A 23,111-nucleotide genomic window follows, 5' to 3' on the forward strand; every position below is an offset into this window, starting at 1 on the left:
GAACTATAGACCGGTGAGTCTTACGTCGGTGGTCTGCAAACTATTGGAAAGGATTCTTAAGGATAGGATCTACGAGCACTTGGAGAAGTACAGTTACTCAAGGATAGTCAACATGGCTTTGAGAAGGGAAGGTCGTGCCTCACGAGCCTGACTGAGTTTTTTGAAGAGGTAACAAAAGAAATTGATGAGGGTGGGGTGGTAGATGTGGTCTACATGGATTTTAGCAACGCCTTTGACAAGGTCCCCCACGAGAGACTCATCCAGAAAGTCATGAGGCATGAGATCAGTGGAACCTTGGCTGTTTGGATAAAAATTGGCTTACAGGAAGAAAGCAGAGGGTAGCAGTGGAAGGAAAGTATTCTGCCTGGAGGTCGGTGACTAGTAGAGTGCTGCAAGGATCTGTCCTGGGACCCCTGCTCTTCTCTTTGTGATTTTTATAATGATCTGGCGCGTGTTGTGTTGGCACGTGGCCAAGTGGTTAAGGCGTTGGTCTAGTAATCTGAAGGTCACTAGTTCGAGCCTCAGCTGAGGCAGCGTGTTGTGTCCTTGAGCAAGGCTTTAACCACACATTGCTCTACGATGACACCGATGCCAAGCTGTATCGGCCCTAGTGCCCTTCCCTTGGACAACATCGGTGGCGTGGAGAGGGGAGACTTGCAGCATGGGCAACTGCCGGTCTTCAATACAACCTTACCCAGGCCTGCACCCTGGAAACCTTCCAAGGCGCAAATCTTTGGTCTCACAAGACTAACGGACCACTATAAATGACCTGGATGAAGAGGCGGAAAGATGAGTGAGTAAGTTTGCGGATGACATGAAGATTGGAGGAATTGTGGATGGAGCTGTAGGTTGTCGAAGGTTACAAGAGGATATAGATAGGATGCAGAGTTGGGCAGAAAAGAGGCAGATGGAGTTCAATCCGGATAAGGTGAGGTGATGCATTTTGGAAGGACAAACCAGAAGGCTGAGTACAGGGTTAATGGTTGGTTACTTAAGAGTGTAGATGAACAGAGGCACCTTGGGGTTCAAATCCATACATCCCTCAAGGTTGCTGCACAGGTTGATAGGATAGTTAAGAAGGTCTATGGGATGCTAGGCTTCATTAATAGGGGGATTGAGTTCAAGAGTAGAGAGGTTCGTGTTGCAACTCCACAAATCTCTGGTGAGACCACACTTAGAGTATTGTGTTCAGTTCTGGTCACCTCATTATAGGAAAGATGTGGAAGCTATGGAGAGGGTGCAGAGGAGATTTACCAGGATGTTGCCTGGATTGGAAAAGAAGTCTTATGAGGCAAGGTTAGCAGAGCTGGGACATTTCTCTTTGGAGCGTAGAAGGATGAGAGGGGACTAGATAGAGATCTACAAGATTATGAGAGGCATAGATAGGGTGGATAGCCAGTACCTGTTTCCCAGGGCACGAATAGCAAACACCAGAGGGCATATGTACAAAGTTAAGGGAGGGAAGTTTAGGGGAGACATCAGGGGTAAGTTTTTTACACAGAGGGTTGTGGGTGCCTGGAATGACTTGCCAGGGATGGTGGTGGAGGCTAAAACATTGGGGGTATTTAAGAGCCTCTTGGACAGGCACATGGATGAAAGAGAAATAGAGGGTTATGGGGTAGTGTGGGTTTAGTACTTTTTTTTAGGAATATATGGGTCGGCACAACATTGAGGGCCAAAGGGCCTGTACTGTGCTGTAGTATTCTAGTGTCCAGTGTCTAGTGTCACACAAATTGGCAGGTCATGAATTGACTGTGGCCATAGTCTTACATGATGCTTCCAGGTGCTTTTCAAAATTGTATTTGCGATGTAATACCCACTCAGACAGCCAATACCTTAATTTGTACTGTTATAATGCCTTTTAATTGAGGATACTTGCAGTATAGTATATATAGATATATACATTCAAGGAGAAAGTTCTTAACATACCTACAGATAGATATAAGAATTTTGTTTCAAAGATAGCCATCTTTTTCTTGCACATTCATTTGCCTTCAAGCAGTTGAAATTATTGCCTTCAAGAAAACCCAGGTCCTGTTTTGGGCTTTCTGTTTTCAACCCCTTATGGTTTCAATCAATACCCAGTAAAAATTATTTAAAAGGAGTGGACATGCTGTCAGAGGTAGTGGGAAAGGTAGATACACCAGAAATATTTAAGAGATGCATAGACAGGCACATGGATGAAAGAAAAATGGAACTGAGGCTATATGGGTATCTGGAGGGTGCTTGAAGATCAGTTGCACAGAGTACAGGAAAGGTACGTTCCTGTTGGAAGGAAGGATGGGGACGGAAAGATAAGAGAACCTTGGACGTCCAGAGAGGTGATGAATTTAGTCAAGAAGAAAAAGGAAAAGTATGTAAAGCTTCAGAATTTAGGATCAAATGAAACAGATGAGGAGTACAAAGAAGCCAGAAGGGAATTAGGAAAGCCAAGAAATGTCCTTGGCAGGTAGGGTCAAGGTGAACCCCAAGCCATTCTACACATTCATCAAGAGCAAGAGGATAACTAGGGAGAGGGTAGGACCACTCAAGGATAGAGAGGGGAATATTTGCTTGGATGCAGAGAATATGAGTGATGTACTTAATGAGTACTTTGCTTCAGTATTTACCAATGAAAAGGAAATGGAGGACCAGGAGATGAGTGAGTGTATAAGTATGTTAGGGTGTTTATAGGTCAAGGAAGAGGAAATGTTGGGCCTCCTAATGTGTATTAAGAGTACTAAGGGCCTTATGGAATTTACCCCAGGTTATTGAAGGAGGCAAGGGGTGAAACTGCTGGGCCCTTGACCAGTATCTCTGTGTCCTCTCTAGCCACAGATGAGGTCCCGGAGGACCGGCAAGTGGCTAATGTTATACCTCTATTTAAGTGGGAAACAAGGGAAAATCCTGGGAACTATAGACCAGTGAGTCTCATGTCAGTTGTAGGGAAATTGCAGGAAAAAATTATAAGGGATAGGATATATGAGCATTTGGAAACCCATGACCTAAATCGGGAGAGCCAGCATGGCTTTGTTCAGGGCAGGTTATGTCTTACTAACTTCATTGATGAGGGTAGGGCAGTGAATGTTGTCGACATGAGTTGCAGTAAGGTGTTTGACAAAGTCCCTCGTGGGAGGCTAATCCAGAAGATTAAGATGCATGTGATCCGCAGCAAGTTGGCTGTTTGGATTCAGAACCGGCTTTCACCAAGAAAACAGAGGCTAGTGGTTGAAGGGACATTTGAGCTGAAGTCTGTAGTTATTGATGTTGCACAGGGATCCATGTATCTATCCAAACCTCCCCTAAACATTGAAGTTGAGCTCAGAGAGTTGTCAGAACGACGAACAAGCTGCTAGTGCAGGTGGTGCATATGAGCTCGATTTCAACGTTTAAGAGAGGTTTGGATGGGAGGGGTATGGAGGGCTCTGGTGCCAGTGCAGATCAATGTGAGTAGGCGGTTTAAATAGTTGGGCACAAAGTAGATGGGCCGAATGGCCTGTTTCTGTGCTGTAGTGTTCTAAGACTCAATGACTCATGCACACTACCTCACATTTCTTTCTTTTTCTTTTTTCTTTCTTTGTTTACTTTTTGCAGTACTTTTTTTTGTATAAATTTTTTGTAAATATTTCTTCTTGTAATTTATATTTTTGGCATTATTATGTATTGGAATGTACTGCTGCCGCAAAACAGCGAATGTGATATTAAGCAACATACATCAAAGTTGCTGGTGAACGCAGCAGGCCAAGCAGCATCTATAGGAAGAGGCGCAGTCGACGTTTCAGGCCGAGACCCTTCGTCAGGACTAACTGAAGGAAGAGTGAGTAAGGGATTTGAAAGCTGGAGGGGGAGGGGGAGATGCAAAATGATAGGAGAAGACAGGAGGGGGAGGGATAGAGCCGAGAGCTGGACAGGTGATAGGCAAAAGGGGATACGAGAGGATCATGGGACAGGAGGCCTAGGGAGAAAGACGGGGGGGGGGGTGACCCAGAGGATGGGCAAGAGGTATATTCAGAGGGGCAGAGGGAGAAAAAGGAGAGTGAGAGAAAGAATGTGTGCATATGTTCATGCCATCAGGTTGCATATGCCCTTACACTTCCTCCCTTACCACCATTCAGGGCCCCAAACAGTCCTTCCAGGTGAGGCATCACTTCACCTGTGAGTCGACTGGGGTGATATACTGCGTCCGGTGCTCCCAATGTGGCCTTTTATATATTGGTGAGACCCGACGCAGACTGGGAGACCGCTTTGCTGAACATCTACGCTCTGTCCGCCAGAGAAAGCAGGATCTCCCAGTGGCCACACATTTTAATTCCACATCCCATTCCCATTCTGACATGTCTATCCACGGCCTCCTCTACTGTAAAGATGAAGCCACACTCAGGTTGGAGGAACAACACCTTATATTCCGTCTGGGTAGCCTCCAACCTGATGGCATGAACATTGACTTCTCTAACTTCCGCTAGGCCCCACCTCCCCCTCGTACCCCAACTGTTACTCCTTTTTATGCACACATTCTTTCTCTCACTCTCCTTTTTCTCCCTCTGCCCCTCTGAATATACCTCTTGCCCATCCTCTGGGTCACCCCCCCCCCGTCTTTCTCCCTAGGCCTCCTGTCCCATGATCCTCTCGTATCCCCTTTTGCCTATCACCTGTCCAGCTCTCGGCTCTATCCCTCCCCCTCCTGTCTTCTCCTATCATTTTGCATCTCCCCCTCCCCCTCCAGCTTTCAAATCCCTTACTCACTCTTCCTTCAGTTAGTCCTGACGAAGGGTCTCGGCCTGAAACGTCGACTGCGCCTCTTCCTATAGATGCTGCTTGGCCTGCTGCGTTCACCAGCAACTTTGATGTATGTTGCTTGAATTTCCAGCATCTGCAGAATTCCTGTTGAATGTGATATTAAACCTGATTCAGATTTTGACATTTAGTTTTTCAAGTTAAAGATCCTCTGGGATACATTGATAGCTTCCCAGAACTTGTGAGCTCCAAAGGTAGGATAACATATTTTTAGAATCATCATGTTACATTTCCAGTTAACTGGAGAAAACGGTACAGCAAGTCAACATCTTGCAAAGTATAGAGAGATTTGCACATGCTTGGGCTCCATTTTAAACTGGAACAAAGTCATTATTTTAACTCAAAAGTACAATGCTCTTAACTAAACCATTGCAAGATTTTTAATCAAAGGTACAACCTAAGCTGTTATGTAAATGAGCTGAACAAACTTAACTTGGCCTACTTTTAATTCTGTTTGTCTGAGAAACTCATTTGCAGATGCATTCCCTTACCCAGACTTTGCTCTTGAAAATGCTGAAAAGGGGTGGTTTTCTTAAGGCAAATATCACTGGGTAAACATCCTTGTGCCTGCCTCTGAAGAATGACGTATCCGTTTGCAGAAGTTTTTGTTCTGTTATCAGTACCTCTTCCGATGGACACACTGCTCCACATGAGCTCTAGATTAATGAACAGATAGTTTAATGGTGCTGCTAGAGAGTACAGGCCACTTCAGAGTGTGATCATTGAATATTACATCCACAATCTACTTAATCACTCTTTTCTTTATGCTCCAGTTCACAGGCATCATGAAAAATACAACCATTTTTACAGAACACCACAAAGCAATTGCGAAATAGTGTCTGCCTTAGATGGCATGAACATCGACTTCTCTAACTTCCGCTAATGTCCCACCTCCCCCTCGTACCCCATCTGTTACTTATTTTTATACACACATTCTTTCTCTCACTCTCCTTTTTCTCCCTCTGTCCCTCTGAATATACCCCTTGCCCATCCTCTGGGTTCCCCCCCCCTTGTCTTTCTCCCCAGACCTCCTGTCCCATGATCCTCTCATATCCCCTTTTGCCTATCACCTGTCCAGCTCTCGGCTCTATCCCTCCCCCTCCTGTCTTCTCCTATCATTTTCGATCTCCCCCTCCCCCTCCAACTTTCAAATCCCTTACTCACTCTTCCTTCAGTTAGTCCTGACGAAGGGTCTCGGCCTGAAACGTCGACTGTACCTCTTCCTAGAGATGCTGCCTGGCCTGCTGCGTTCACTAGCAACTTTGATGTGTGTTGCTTGAATTTCCAGCATCTGCAGAATTCCTGTTGTTTCCCTTAGAACTTGCTCATCATGGGTTTCTATACTTCATGCTTCATTCAAAGTCGGCGTCAGTAACCACGCTGGCTCAAATGACAAAGCCAGAGATTTGGGATGTTTGACCAGAGACCTGATATAGCGTTGCAGAGTACCGAGATGGGCCATCTGGCCAACCACATCCATGCCAGCCTCTTTGGCCTTTCTATCTAATCCCATTTGTCTGCTTTAGGACTGCATCTTTCATTAAAATGTTAGAACAGAGAGGGATGGAACAAAAATTGGTGTGGGTTTTCACATTATACAAGAGCAAATCAGCAATATCAATTCAGCAACCTGTTTCTAAAACAGAAATGAATGGGAACACTTCCATGAAAGAGTGTTTCCAACGTTTTCTGTTTTTTTCAGATTTCCAAGATCTGCAGTTTTAAAAAACAACAGCCTGTTTCACATGTTGCTCAATTTGTATTGTCTCTGAAGACGTAGGAAGAAAATAGGCTTTGGGAGAAGTTATAAGCAAGGGGTGGCAGTGGAGATTGGAGGCTAACGGTTTCTATCAGCCCTTTCACACACAAAGAATGGAATTATTCACTCTGTTAGACTCTCTGTTCACTATTCACCTGTTGCATGGAAACGGTTGAAATCCATTTAAAAGGGCTTGGCTTTGATCTCTGGTTTATTTCTGGAGATTAACTACAGGCCAGCCAACATTTTACAGCTGACAACACCATGCCCAGCTCATGGAAGTTAAAAAGAGCTGCAAAGCATTTGAGTTTGAAAAGGGAAGAAGGAACAATTCCAAATTCTGATAGCAATGGAGTAGTTGTGATTGCAGAAATCTGAGAATCCCTTACCAACAGAGGATGTGCAAAGACACTGGGACAATGTCAGACTCCATCTGTAATGCCTCATGGTGGAGCTGCTTTATCAGTCACTGACAGGCTTGTACAAATAATGACCAACTAGGGTGGAATCTCTCCTGCTAAACTATATTCTAAATACACTAACAGTTGCAGAAAAAGCTGGAGAGAAATATGTCTTCCATTCATCCCTGTGTCTATCAAACAATTGTTTCTACATCTTATTAAAAAAAATAACTCATAAGTGCCATGTGATCTATTTTGTAAGAAGTAATTCACACCAGAATAACACCTCCTCCATAGAAGGACTGTTCTGCAAATTTGGATATTTATATGTAGCTTACTGTTATTGCTATTGCTCTGCTGGAGAAAGGTGAAGTATGTTGCAGGTGCTGGAAAGTCAGAGATTTTACCTTTCTCCAGAGAACTGCTTTATTTACTTTTCTGTAGTTACTGATCACCCCATAACATTGATACTGCTGCAGCTGTCTACAACCACCTCAGTCTACCCAGTTCCCAGGATCATCTGACCCTACACCCAGCCATCTCCCCTTGTAGCCTCCTCCCCATCTCGTCTTCTCCATGATCTCCATCATCCACAAAGAAAAGAGACTTTGGGCCTTGTGTCGGGTAACCTACTGGAGCCTTTCCTTCTAGATACAGCTCTTTCAACAGGTCAAACTTGGCTTCTGTGTACTTTAGGCTTCTTTCCTCAGCTACAGTACATCTTCCTCTGATGTACGTTTGGCACTGGAGGGGTGTCAATATGGAATGTTTGATAATTGCCCTGGCTGTAATGATACCACAGACCTGACTCCTCACATAGTGCAGGTCTCAACTGATAGTCAATTCCTGCCCTTCTCTGAGGATCATCACTTTGTCATGCTGGAGAGGCCTGTGAGTTCCTGAGGTCCCAAGAGCGATGCAGTCTGGAGTCTGGCCATCTGGCGTTTAGCTCTTGTTAGGGTCACCCATGGCAGTAAGCTCAAGGGAGAGTTTGCAGACAAACAGTGATCCACCCAAAACCTCAGCGGATAAGCTGACAGGAGACGACCACAATGGCAGGAAGGAGGCATCAGTGAAGGGTCCCCGGTCGTCACAGCACTCTGACCCCAATCTGTCAACGACCATGTGGTGGCTGACCGTGGATCAGCCTGCCCACGTTAAACAAAGTCACGTATGGGAATTCTCCATTAAGCAAATCCAGCCTAACATCCTGGATTAAGTTCCATGGTGATCGGCAGGTGGCAAAGGGGGCAAGACTGAAAGGATCAAAGCTCCTCAGAATATGAGGATCCCAGTTCAGGTCCTGGAGCCCCTTGGGAGAACATCATACTCAGCTCAAGTGACTGGACTTCTAGTTCGTTTCCTTCCACTGCAAGTAAGGACAGGAAGATACTGTGCAATGGCTTCAATAGGCAGCTTTGACCTGAATACGCTTGTGATAGTTGACAGTATTACCATACTGAACCATATACCTTCCAGAAGAGCTGGAAAGTGTGAAGAAGTAATAGATTTAAATTCCTTAAAAATGATAGACATAACAAATATATTTGCTGTTTACTCTGACAGTGTTTGATATTAGTGGTAATTGTAGTAGAATGCAAAGAAATTAATTTGACTATCCTTGCTTACCATCATAATGTAGAAACTAAAAACCTCCTGGCAATTCCAAGGAGAGTCCGGGCGGAGTTGTATTATTGTAACAAAGGACATTAAGGACATCCTGAACGCTAAAAAGAGGGCGTTTAGAGATGGAAATAGTGAGGAGCTGAGGGCAATACAAAGTGATCTGAAAGCTAGGATCAGGGAGGCTAAAGACAGGTACAGGAGGAAGCTTGAGTGGAAACTCCAGCAGAACAACATGAGAGAGGTCTGGAGGGGGATGAGGACCATCACTGGATTTCGGCAAACTAGCAACAGAGGAGCTGAAGGCAGTGTGGACAGGGCCAACGAACTTAACCTGTTCTTTAACAGATTTGACATTGTGGCCCCTGCCCATCCCCCACATGAGTCATCTGCTATCGGCCCCCAACCAACACATATTCCATTCTCCCGTCCTACCCCTCCTCACAGTCCCCCACCCTGCTCTCATGACTATACCCCTTCCCCACACAAAACCACCACGGTGGGCTTCACAGCTGAACAGGTGAGAAGACAGCTGAAACATCTCAACCCAAGCAAGGCTGCAGGACCGGATGGTGTCAGTACCAGGGTGCTCAAAGCCTGTGCCCCTCAGCTACGTGGAGTACTTCGCCATGTCTTCAACCTCAGCCTGAGGCTTCGGAGGGCTCCTGTGCTGTGGAAGACGTCCTGCCTCGTCCTTGTGCCGAAGACGCCGCGCCCCAGCGGCCTCAATGACTACAGACCAGTGGCATTGAACTCCCACATCATGAAGTCCCTGGAGAGACTTGTTCTGGAGCTGCTCCGGCCTATGGTCAGGCCACACTTAGATCCCCTCCAGTTCGCCTACCAGCCCCAACTAGGAGTTGAGGATGCCATCGTCTACCTGCTGAACCGTGTCTATGCCCACCTGGACAAGCCACCGAACACTGTGAGGGTCATGTTTTTTGACTTCTCCAGTGCGTTCAACACCATCCGCCCTGCTCTGCTGGGGGAGAAGCTGACAGCGATGCAGGTGGATGCTTTCCTGGTGTCATGGATTCTTGATTACCTGGCTGGCAGACCACAGTACGTGTGCTTGCAACACTGTGTGTCCGACAGAGTGATCAGCAGCACTGGGGCTCCACAGGGGACTGTCTCGTCTCCCTTTCTCTTTACCATTTACACCTCGGACTTCAACTACTGCACAAAATTTTGTCATCTTCAGAAGTTTTCTGATGACTCTGCCATAGTTGGATGCATCAGCAAGGGAGATGAGGCTGAGTACAGGGCTACGGTAGGAAACTTTGTCACATGGTGTGAGCAGAATTATCTGCAGCTTAATGTGAAAAAGACTAAGGAGCTGGTGGTAGACCTGAGGAGAGCTAAGGTACCGGTGACCCCTGTTTCCATCCAGGGGGTCAGTGTGGACAAGGTGGAGGATTACAAATACCTGGGGATACGAATTGACAATAAACTGGACTGGTCAAAGAACACTGAGGCTGTCTACAAAAAGGGTCAGAGCCGTCTCTATTTCCGGAGGAGACTGAGGTACTTTAACACCTGCCGGATGATGCTGAGGATGTTCTACGAGTCTGTGGTGGCCAGTGCTATGTTTGCTGTTGTGTGTTGGGGCAGCAGGCTGAGGGTAGCAGACACCAACAGGGTCAACAAACTCATTTGTAAGGCCAGTGATGTTGTGGGGATGGAACTGGACTCTCTGACGGTGGTGTCTGAAAAGAGGATGCTGTCTAAGTTGCATGCCATCTTGGACAATGTCTCCCATCCACTACATAATGTACTGGGTGGGCACAGGAGTACATTCAGCCAGAGACTCATTCCACCAAGATGCAACACAGAGCGTCATAGGAAGTCATTCCTGCCTGTAGCCATCAAACTTTACAACTCCTCCCTTGGAGGGTCAGACACCCTGAGCCAATAGGCTGGTCCTGGACTTATTTCATAATTTACTGGCATAATTTACATATTACTATTTAACTATTTATGGTTCTATTAATATTTAATTATTTATGGTGCAACTGTAACGAAAACCAATTTTCCCCAGGATCAATAAAGTATGACTATGACTATTGTGGGTATGTGAAACATGGCTTGTTTTAGTCTTGCCCAGGCCTTCTCCCAGCTGTTTCTTTTTCAGATGACCGAATCAATGCTGCTTGCTGTACTGTTTGATAAGTAAAATGAAAGAAAACCCAAATGTATTTTCGATGCACATGAAGAGCTAAATGATAAGCTGAGAAAGGTTATGAAATTATCTTCATAAAGGAGGGAGATAATACCAATATTATTGTTGGAGCAAATGCGTGTGAGTGGAATACACATTCAGTGGCCACTCTATTAGGTACACCTGCTCATCAGCCAATCATGTGGCAACAACAATGCATAAAAGCATGCAGACATGGTCTAGAGGTTCAGTTGTTGTTTGGACCAAACATCAGAATGGGGAAGAAAAGTGATGTAAGTGATTTTGACCATGGAACGATTGTTGGTGCCAAACATGATGGTTTGAATATCTAACTGCTGATCGCCTGAGTTTTTTTTTACACAGAACAGAACTTACAGAGAATAGTGCAAAAAACAAACAAAAAAAATACAGTGAGCAGCAGTTCTGTGGGGGGAAATGAGAAAGGTCAGAGGAGAATGGCCAGACTGGAAGCTGACAGGAAGATGACGGATCTCAAGTAACCACATTACAATAGTGCTGTGCTGAAGAGCATCTCTGAACGCACAACACATCGAACCTTGAGGTGAACGAGCTACAGCAGCAGGGGAGCACAAACATACACTCAGTGGCCAATTTATTAGGTAATGGAGGTACCCAAAAAGTGGCCGCTGGTTGTAAGTTGTTAAAGAGGTAGTGCAAGGAGATTTGGCATATTTCAAAATGGATACAATCATTTGGACCATGGAACATAGAACATAGAATAGTACAGCACCGTACCTTACCTTAAAGCCCTGTCCTCTTGTATTGAGCAGAGGTGCCCTGGGGAAGAGGCGCTGGCTGTCCACTCTATCTGTTCCTCTTAATATCTGTATACCTCTATCATGTCTCCTCTCAACCTCTTTCTCTCCAAAGAGTAAAGCCCTAGCTCCCTTAATCTCTGATCATAATGCATACTTTCTAAACTAGGCAGCATCCTGGTAAATCTCCCCTGTACCCTTTCCAATGCTTCCACATCCTTCCTGTAGTGAGGCAACTAGAACTGGACACAGTACTCCAAGTGTGACCTAACCAGAGTTTTATGGAGCTGCAACATTACCCTATGACTCTTAAACTCTATCCCTCAACTTATGAAGGCTAACACCCCACAAGCTTTCTTAACTACCCTATCTACCTGTGAGGCAACTTTTAGGGATCTGTGGACATGTACCCCCAGATCCCTCTGCTCCTCCACACTACCAAGTATCCTGCCATTTACTTTGTACTCTGCCTTGGAGTTTGTCCTTCCAAAGTGTACCACCTCACACTTCTCCGGGTTGAACTCTATCTGCCCAGCTAAAATATATCCTAGGCTGCAGAAAGGAAGCAATGCAGATGACAATAGAAGTTCTGAGTGCAGATTCCTGCCAGGGACAGGCTGTTGACTGAACAGGTTCATGACTAATCAGATGTTCTGCAAGGGAGAGAAGCTTTCACTGGAAGCACAAATTCAACCTGCTGAGTGGGAAGAAGCACAGCGAAGTTGCTGCATCACTGGGAAAGAGTGCTCGAAGCCCGGCACTTTGGCAAAGGATGGGGATAAAGCAAAATGCTGCATCTCCTGGAGCTACCTGGCAGAGTCGGAAGGGGAATGATGTAGGTTAAGTGGGAAGAATGTCCAGAACATTCCAAAAAGAATGGTCACCAGAATGGTGCAATGGAGATTATGTCTACTGATGGCATCACATTGGGGTGTTTAATCAATACCACAGCAGCGAGCAGCATTGATTCAGTCATCTGAAAGAGAGGACCCCTGAGCAAGTCTAAAGCAATTTATGTTTTATATAATCACAATGATACTGGCATGGATCCTCAGGACCACACCTTTCATTTGGAGGAAGTGTGCAGAGTTAAATTTTTAATAGGAAAGCCAGGTAAAAATGATGGAGAGAAACAGGCAGGAATTCATTCCAGGAAGAGGCCACTGGTGGAGTTGTAGAGCAATTTCAGGTATGATGTTGAAAATGAGTCAGTTCAGGCCAAGAAATTGGAAGCTGTCAAAGTGGTAGAAACCATTAGAAATGTTACAGAGTTGGGTCGGGACTGAACAAGAGGAAAAGAATAAGAAAGAAGTTCTGTGCAAAAGAACTATAGTCTCAGAAGTCTATAGTTTCTTGTATTTATGACCTTCTATCTTTTTCCCTGCTCTTGAAATATCCATATTGCATGCTTGCCTTCATTGGTAGGGCTGTTGAGTATCAGTGTAAGGCTGTCAGGCTGCTGTTATGCAGTATATAAAACTTCAGTCAGAACACACTCGGAGTATTGCGTGCATTTTTAGGCATGCCATTATCGGAAGGATGTAGAGACTGTGGAGACAGTATGACTGTTTACCAGAATGTTGCTTGGAGTAAAAGGAATAAGTTATAAGAACATGCTCTTACTAGAGCTTTGGAGGCTGAGGGAGACCTGATAGAGGTTTCTTAAATTATCAGAGGCTTAGATATTGTAGACAGTCAGAATCTTTTCTCCCCGTATTAGAAACATCACACAACAGAAGACCTGCTTTTAAGATTGGGAGCAGGGGTAGTTTTGAGTGGTAGTGGAATGGGCTACTGGGGTAAGAGTGCGAAAGGTGCTGGTTAACAGGTGTTTAGATGGACACATGGCTATGAATAGATGTTGGTGATACACAGAGAGGAGGGCATTTAGTGCACGCTCGTATCAAAGTTAGTACAGTGTCATGGATCAAATGGCCTGTTAGATGTTCTATATATTTGTAAATAGTCCTTTACACTGTCCAGAACTCCATGAATCTTCATGTCATCTGCAAACACACTAATCCACCCAACTACAAATCATTGTTAGATATCACAGAGGCCCCAGCATCGTTCCTTATGGAACACTCCGGTCATAAACCTCCGGCCAAAATAATAGCCTTCCACACCTACTCTCTGTCTTCTAAGAGCAAGATAGTTCAGAATCTAGATAGCAAATCACCCTGGATCCCGTATATCTTTATCTTCTGAATCAACCTACAATATGTTTCACTGCTAAGGTTAATGTAATGGCTTCTTTGTAATGTTTCACTGCTAAAGCTAATGTAATGGCTTCTCTGTAATGTTCACTGCTGAGGTAACGGTTTCTCTGTAGCAGCAATGTTTGGGTTATGGCTGGAGATAACAGGACCATAGTATGCCTGTTAGCCAATCGGAGATTGTTGCTTTGTCTTGTGTATCTGGAAGGATGTTGTTTTCGCGGTCTTTTGTCGAGGAGAGATGAAGAGGGAAGACGCGTGTGGAGAGAGCTGGTAGACCACCAGAGTGGACTGGGATCGGAGGGTCTGAAGGTTGGCGATGCTCGGAGGAGACCGATGGTGGAAGAATGACTACTGAGTGAGCTCCAACGGGAACTTTGACTTGAATTGGGCCCTTTTAAAATTTTCATCACTAACCCTATATTCCGATTAAGATTCATAAAGTTCAATCATTTAATTGCATATGGTGTACTGTCTGAGATTTTGCGTTGTGGGTTTGTAACTGGGAGTACATTACACAGCATCCACACAAACGTGATTTCCAGTTTGGCAGGGCCAAAGTCTATTTCCCCTAGGTGAACACAAGCTGGGTGAACCTGAGAGTTACATAAAAATTCCTTACTCAAATCCACTGCCTTACCCTCACAATGACAAATGACAAGCACATTCGTCAATTCCTCAAAACACTCGACAGGTTTACAAAACATGATCTACTGGTACAAAGACATGCCAGCAATCCTTAAGCATGCCATGCCTTTCCAAATACCCATAAATCCTATCCCTCAAAATCCTCGCCAATAGCCTCCCTACCTGATGTGAGGCTCACGGTCTATGATTACCTGGACTATCAGATTTCCCTTCTTGAACAAAAGCACATTCTTTACTCTCCAGTCCTCCAGGGCCTCGCCTGTTGCTAGTGCGAACACAGAGATCTTTAACAAAGCCCCAGCAATCTCCTCACTTGTTTCTTTCAATAACCTGGGATATATACCATCAGACCCTGGGGACTTGCCAAACGTAATGCTTTTCAGAAGACCCAGCACTACCTCCTCATTAATCTCAAACTGTCCCAGTACATTAGCAATGTCCCACTCTGCTTTCACTATCCTCCAAACCCTTCCCCTTGGTAAATACTGAAGCAAAATACTCATATGTTACCTCAGTCAGGTCCTCTGACTCCAAGAACAAATTCCTTCCTTAGTTATCCTCTTTCTTAATTGCAAATGTCACTTCATTTTTTAGGGAGGGAGGGAGCCAAAAGACATGAAATTATCCTTAATGATGGACTCCAACATCTTCCCAACCACTAAAGTCAGACTAACTGGCCTATAATTTCCTGACTTTTACCTCCATCCCTTCTTAGAGTGGAGTAACATTTGCAATTTTCCAATCATCCAGAACCAGTTCAGAATCTAGTGATTCTTAAGAAAGTTATTACTAATGCTGCCACAGTCTCTTTAGCAACCTCTCTCAGAACCCTGGGGTGTAGTCTATCTGGGCCAGGTGACTTATCTACCTTCAGACCTTTCAGTTTCCCAAGCACCATCTCCTTAATAATATCAACTACACTCACAGCTGCCCCCAACACTCTTGAATTTTGGCATGCTCCTGGTATCTTCAAAGTTCAAAGTACATTTATTATCAAGGTGTGTATCATTATACAACCTTGAGACCTGACTTCTTACGGGCAGCTCAAAACAAAGAACCCATTAAAAATAGACCATCCAACACCCACCATGCAGAGAAAAAAAAACTGTGCAAACAATAAAAACAAGCAAATGACGTTCAGAATTGAAGTCCATGAGGGAGAGTCTGTCCACAGTCTCAGTTCAGTGCAGAGCCAAGTAAACTTGTTAGAGCCGGTCTGTCCCTTGCTTGACACCTGACCTTTTAAGTTGTTGTCCACATCAGTTCTGTCGCTTCGATGTGCTCTGGGGCCTGGACCTTGGGCCTGGGCCCTGGACTCCACCACCTCAATTTGGCCTGTACCTGACCTTCCCGATTCAGCCTGGCGTTTCAATCAATCAGATCTCAGGTCTTGCTCTGCTGTTTCGCCTCCCCTCAGTTTTACATAGAACAAAGAACATATAGAATAGTACAGCACATTACAGGCCCTTCGGCCCACAATGTTGTGCCGACCCTCAAACCCTGCCTCCCATATAACCCCCCATCTTAAATTCCTCCATATACCTGTCTAGTAGTCTCTTAAACTTCTGCCACATTGAATTGCCTCCAAGCCCAAAGGAATGTTAAAAGTTATTGTTTGTGGTGATCGTTCACCTTAACAAGTATGATTTAACAAAGTATGTAGTTGTTTTCTTTGTTTCATTGGCCATCAGTAAGTAGTTGCTGATACCGCCCTAACATCGTTTTCCAGTGGTCTGATAACCACTCTTGCCTCTCTTTTACTCTTTATATATCTGAAAAAACTTTTGGTATCCTTCCTTGTATTATTGGCTAGCATACCTTCATATTTCACCTTTCCTTCTTTATGGCTTTTTTAGTTGCCTTCTAGTGGCTTTTAAAAGCTTCCCAATCCTTTAATTTCCCACTAATTTTTGCTATATTATATGCCTGTAGCGGTGTGCTACACACAGCGCCAAAATAACCACACGTAGTCGGTGAGTTAGAGTTGTGTTGAAAGAGATTTATTCAAACTTCGTGGCCTGCTTTAAAGCCTTACTGTTCCCGTCCTCCCTGGGCGGGACTGCTGTGGGGAATGCATATTCCCAGACCCTTTCCGCGCGCGGGATTATCCCCCTGCTGGTGAAGATAGCCTGGCGCCCTTTTTGGGGCCGGCCTCTCTGCTGGCGCGCGCCGGTTCGTGTGTGCTAGAAAGTGGGTCGCCACATGCCCTTACTTTTGCTTTTATGCTGTCTTTGACTTCTCTTGTCAACCATGGTTACCTAATCCTTCCTCTAGAATACTTTTTCATCCTTGGGGTGTATCTATCCTGGGCCTTCTGAATTACCCCCAGAAACTCCAGACATTGTTCTGTCATCATCCTTGTTAGTGTCTCCTTCCAATCAACTTGGCCCAGTTCCTCTCTTTACTCCACTATAATACTGACCCATCTGAGTTTTACATCTCCCTCTCAAATTGCAATGTATTATCATCACTGTCTCCTGAAGGTTTCTTTATTTTATTCTCCCTAATGAATTCCTTCTCTAGGAATCCAGCCCCAATCCGATTTTCCCAATCTACCTGTGTATTGAAATCCCCCATGACCATTGATCCTTTTGCAGGGCTTTTCTACTTTACATTGTCATTTCTAGCCCGTACCCTGTTTGCTATTCAGAAGCCTGGTATACAACTCCTAACAGTGTCTTTTTACTTTCAGTTTCTTAACTCTACCTACAAGGACTCTACGTCTTCCAATCCTATGCTGCCTCTTTCTGAGGATTTGATTTCATTTTTTACCAACAAAGCCACCCAACCCCCTCTGCCTACCCGAGTAAAACACACAAAAATCTGGAGGAACTCATCAGGTCAGGTCGAGTCCTGATAAAGAACCTCAGCCAAAAACGTCGACTCTTTATTCCGTTCCATAGATGCCAACTGACCTGCTGAGTTTGTCTGTTACTCTGGATTTCCAGTGTCTGCAGAATCTCTTTATGGTTTGCCTTCTATCTGCAGTACCTGTCTGACCTTTTGATACAATGTGTATCCTCAAATGTTAAGCTTCCAACTCTGATCTTTTTGCAGATACAACTTAGTGATGCCAAATGCTAAATGTGCTACAAGATCATCTACATTATTCCATATACTGCATGCATTCAAATATAACACCTTCAGTCCTGTATTCATCATTTTTTTCCAATTTGCCCTCATGTTAATGGAAGTTAAGTTCTTATCTTTTTCTAAATATTTTATTTATCCTGGAAACTTTCGTAATTTCTCCTGCACTTTTCTTCCGTTTTACTTAATCCTCACTTTTCCAAATTGTCAGACTCTGGAACCGATTATTTATAGAGCCAATTCAATTGATCCTGCTGAATACAGTTCTGTCCTATTACATGCCTGCCCTTCCTCATTGTCTCACTGCACACTGCATCTACTTGAAGGCAGGGCAGAAAGAATGGTTGCAGGCAACATTTTGTTACTCAGCTAGCTGGATAATACAGGAAATGAATTGGTGTGGTCAACGGAGGGAAATACTCGCAGTGGTTCAGGGAAGAGCACACATAGGCATAATGAATTCAGCTGGTGCTGGAAATCGCAAGCGATGCACACACACACAATGCTGGAGGAACAGCAGGTCAGGCAGTAGCTATGGAGGAAAATGAACAATTGACATTTTGGGCCGAGACCCTCCATCAAAGGAAAGGAAAGGAGGAGTGCAGAAGCCAGAATAAAAAAGGTAGAGGGAGGTGGGGGAGCAGAATCTAGTAGGTAGTAGGTGTGTCCAGGTGAGGAAGGGGTGGGGTTGGGGGAAGAGACTCGGCCCAAAATGTCAACTGTTCATTTCTATCCATAAATGTAGCCTGTCCTGCTGAATTCCCCTACATTTTCTGTGTTGGTCAGGGAGGAAGTATGAACCTTTCTCACAGACACAATGCACATCATTTTGTGTGCCTAATAAATACATTTCAGAAAGATTACTTAAAGAACTTGCTGATGTTCAGTTACCAGAACAGCAACTGTGTTCGTCCCTACAATGAATCTGTCCTGGGCATCTACTGTCCTCCTTCACACTGGAGCATTCACGACACAGAACCATTTTATCACCCGCTGTAGTGCCAGGAACCAGACCCACGTCTGATCATTGAACCACATCCTTCCAGCCATTTATCTCCAGTATTGTCCTTAACACAGCAGGAGCATATGCACAGCAGAGGCTTTCTTGGCTGTAAGACAGTCCTCCACAGACTGTAATTCACGGACTGGACAAGGCTTCTCTTTCACTGTCACCCAGGCTTGTAGTGCTGCTGAGCCAAGTGTTCCTTCTGCAGGAACAGTCCTACTCGTCAAGAACTCAGTTAGTTATCTGGCAATTCTGGTTCTTCCTTTAATCATGTACAGTGGAACGCAAAAGTTTGGGCACCCCTGGTCAAAATTTCTTTTACTGTGAATAGCTAAGCGAGTAAAAGATGACCTGATTTCCAAAAGGCATAAAGTTAAAGCTGACACATTTCCTTAATATTTTAAGCGAGATTACTTTTTTATTTCCATCTTTTACAGTTTCAAAATAACAAAAAAGGAAAAGGGCCTGAAGCAAAAGTTTGGGCACCCTGCGTGGTCAGAACTTAGTAACACCCCATTTGGCAAGTATCACAGCTTGTAAGTGCTTTTTGTAGCCAGCTAAAAGTCCTTCAATTTTTGTTTGGGGGATTTTTGCGCATTTTTTCCTTGAAAAAGGCTTCTAGTTCTGTAAGATTGTTGGGCCGTCTTGCATGTACTACTCTTTTGAGGTCTAGCCACAGATTTTCGATGATGTTTAGGTTGGGGGCCTGTGAGGGCCAGGGCAAAACCTTCAGCTTGCACCTCTTGAGGTAGTCCATTGTGGATTTTGAGGTGTGTTTCGGATCATTATTCTGTTGTAGAAGCCATCCTCTTTTCATCTTCAACTTTTTTACAGACGGTGTGATATTTGCTTCCAGAATTGCTGGCATTTAATTGAATTCATTCTTCTCTCTACCAGTAAAATGTTCCCTGTGCCATTGGCTGTAACACAAGCCCAAAGCATGATCGATCCACCCCCATGCTTAACAGTTGGAGAGGGGTTCTTTTCATGAAATTCTGCACCCTTTTTTCTCCACACATACTTTTGCTCATTGCGGCCAAAACGTTCTATTTTAACTTCATCAGCCCACAGCCCTTGTTTCCAAAATGCATCAGGCTTGTTTAGATGTTTCTTTGCAAACTTCTGACGCTGAATTTTGTGGTGAGGATGCAGCATAGGTTTTCTTCTGATGACTCTTCCATGAAGGTCATATTTGTGCAGGTGTCCACTCCAGAGTCTGCTAAATCTTCCTGAAGGTCTTTTGCAATCAAACGGGGGTTTTGATTTGCCTTTCTAGCAATCCTAAGAGCAGTTCTCTCGGAAAGTTTTCTGGTCTTCCAGACCTCAACTTGACCTCCACCGTTCCTGTTAACTGCCATTTCTTAATTACATTACAATCTGAGGAAACGACTACCTGAAAACGCTTTGCTATCTTCTTATAGCCTTTCCAGAGTGCTAAGCAGCTGCTTAGAGGAGCCCATGGCTGCTGACTGTTCTGACAAGGTTTGAGGAGTCAGAGTATTTATAAAGCTTTGAAATTTGCATCACCTGGCCTTTCCTAATGATGATTGTGAATAAGCCATAACCCTAACAAGCTAATTGAGGTCTGAGACCTTGGTAAAAGTTATCTGAGAGCTCAAATCTCTTGGGGTGCCCAAACTTTTGCGTGGTGCTCCTTTCCTTTTTTTTCATTCTAAAATTGTACAAAACAAAAATAATACACTGATCAATAATACAATAATACAGGATTTGGTTGTTGACTTCAGAAGGAGTAGCGGACCGCACGACCCAATTTACATCGGTGGTGTGCAAGTGGAACAGGTCGAAAGCTTTAAGTTCCTCACGGTCAATATCACAAATGATCTGACTTGGTCCAACCGCCAAGAAGGCCCACCAGCGCCTTTACTTCCTGAGAAAACTAAAGAAATTTGGCTTGTCCCCTAAAAACTAATTTTTATAGATGCACCATAGAAAGCATTCTTCTAGGGTGCATCACAACCTGGTATGGAAGTTGTCCTGTCCAAGACTGAAAAGAAGCTGCAGAAGATCCTGAACACGGCGCAGCACATCACACAAACCAATCTTCCATCCTTGGACTCACTTTACACTGCATGCTGTCGGAGCAGTGCTGCCAGGATAATCAAGGACATGACCCACCCAGCCAACAGACTTTTCGTCCCTCTTCCCTCTGGGAGAAGGCTCAGGAGCTTGAAGACTCGTGTGGCCAGACTTGGGAACAGCTTCTTTCCAACTGTGATAAGACTGCTGAATGGATCCTGACCCAGATCTGGGCCATACGCTCCAAATATCCAGACCTGCCTCTCGGTTTTTTTGCACCTTACTTTCCATTTTTCTATTTTCTACTAATGATTTATAATTTAAATTTTTAATATTTACTAATTATTACTATTTTTAATATTTAATATTTGTAATCCAGGGAGAGGGAAGTGCGGAATCAAATATCGCTGTGATGATTGTACGTTCTAGTATGAATTCTTTGGCGACAATAAAGTATAAAGTATAAGTACAAGTATAATCTTGCTTAAAATGTTGAAAAGAATGTTTCATCTTTAACTTCATGACTTTTGGAGATCCGTTCATCTTCTACTCGCTTAACTATTCACAGTAACAGAAATTTTGACCGGGGGTGCCCAAACTTTTGCATGCCACTGTATGTCTTTACTGCTGTTGGTAGCAGTTGTACATTAAGGGAATAAAAAGAAGCAAGCTGGAATCTGCTTGATGCCAGCCTACATAATTCCACCCCACAGTGCACTGATTTATTACAGTTGTCTTTGTTTTCTATTCTGCACCCTCAGAGTGTCATACGGCAGTGGCTAGGAACGGACCCAAGTGCAAGACACAGACACTGAAGTAAGAGGGACAGGACTAGGATACAGGGTGAGGGCAAGGACATGGACATGAAAACCGGGAACCCGGAACAGGACTGGACAAGAGAGCTAGGAGTCCAGGCTTGGAATCCGACAAGGACCCAGTACCTGGGTCTTGCCTCTGGCTCGGACCCCAGAACTAGGCAAGGACGAGGCTTGGCAGGCAGGCAGGAGGAGGCTGGAGTCTTCAGGCTTGAGGCTAGAGGTGAGGCTGGGCAGGAGGCTGGAGTCTTCGGGCTTGAGGCTAGGCAGGATGCTGGAGTCTTCGGGCTTGAGGCTGGCAGGAGGCTGGAGTCTTCGGGCTTGAGGCTGGGCAGGAGGCTGGAGTCTTCGGGCTTGAGGCTGGGCAGGAGGCTGGAGTCTTCGGGCTTGAGGCTGGGCAGGAGGCTGGAGTCTTCGGACTTGAGGCTGGGCAGGAGGCTGGAGTCTTTGGGCTTGAGGCTAGGCAGGAGGCTGGAGTCTTCAGGCTTGAGGCTAAAGGCTAGAGATGAGGCTTGGCAGGAGGCAGGAGGCTGGGGTCTTCAGGCTTGAGACTAGAGGCTAGAGACCTGAGGCGAGGCTTGGCAGGCTCCTGCTGGGCAGGGCGCGGATCTCCACCCAACGGAGGCAAGAGACAGGAAGGCAACTAGGTACTGGGTGGCTCCAGGACAAGACTGCAGGTGAGACGAGGCAAGAGTTACCAGCAAGACAAGGCAAGGCTTCAGGCAATGCAAGGCAAGACAAGAACTTCAGGCGAGGCGAGAGTTACCGGCAAGACAAGGCAGGGCTTCAGGCAAGGGAACAGAAGGCAGAGGACGGGATACAAGGAGTAAGGACAAGAACAATCCAGCAGCCACGACCTGGTCTCTGGAGGTATTTATGCAGCCAGCCCCAACGAGCATCAGCTGCCTCAATTAGAGCTCAACAAGAACAGAAACAGGGTAGACAGGAAAACCTGGAGCAAGGGTCGATGGACTGGACCATGAACCGGAATACGGACTTCACGGACCAGACCATGACAGTACCCCCCCCCCCTCTACGGGAGCCTCCTGGCGACCAAACAGGGTATCCAGACTATGGATGACCCAGGTGGGTGGGAGGGTATTTAACAGAAAGGAACCCCGGGTGGCAAGAGGAAAACGACAGTGTCTGTGTCGCTGGGTCCACGGTTGGTTGGATCGTTCTGTCATACGGCGGTGGCTAGGAACGGACCCAAGTGCAAGACACAGACACTGAAGTACTAGGGACAGGACTAGGATACAGAGTGAGAGCAAGGACATGGACACGAAAACCGGTAACCCGGAACAGAACTGGACAAGAGAGCTAGGAGCCCGGGCTTGGACTCCGAGCCAGAGACTGGACAAGGACCCAGTACCTGGGTCTTGCCTCTGGCTTGGACCCCAGAACTAGGCAAGGACGAGGCTTGGCAGGCAGGCAGGACGAGGCTGAAGTCTTCAGGCTTCAGGCTAGAGGTGACGCTTGGCAAGAGGCAGGAGGCTGGAGTCTTCAGCCTTGAGGCTAGAGGCTAGAGACTTGAGGCGAGGCTTGGCAGTCTCCTCCTGGGCAGGGCGCAGAACTCCACCCGACGAAGACAAGGGACAGGAAGGGAACTAGGTACTAGGTGGCTCCAGGACAAGACTGCAGGCGAGACGAGGCGAGAGTTACCAGCAAGACAAGGCAAGGCTTCAGGCAATGCAAGGCGAGATGAGAACTTCAGGCAAGGCGAGAGTTACCGACAAGACAAGGCAAGGCTTCAGGCATTGCAAGGCGATACGAGAACTTCAGGTGAGG

The sequence above is a fragment of the Mobula hypostoma genome, chromosome 4, assembly GCF_963921235.1.
Source record: "Mobula hypostoma chromosome 4, sMobHyp1.1, whole genome shotgun sequence".
NCBI classification, from domain to species: Eukaryota; Metazoa; Chordata; class Chondrichthyes; order Myliobatiformes; family Myliobatidae; genus Mobula; species Mobula hypostoma.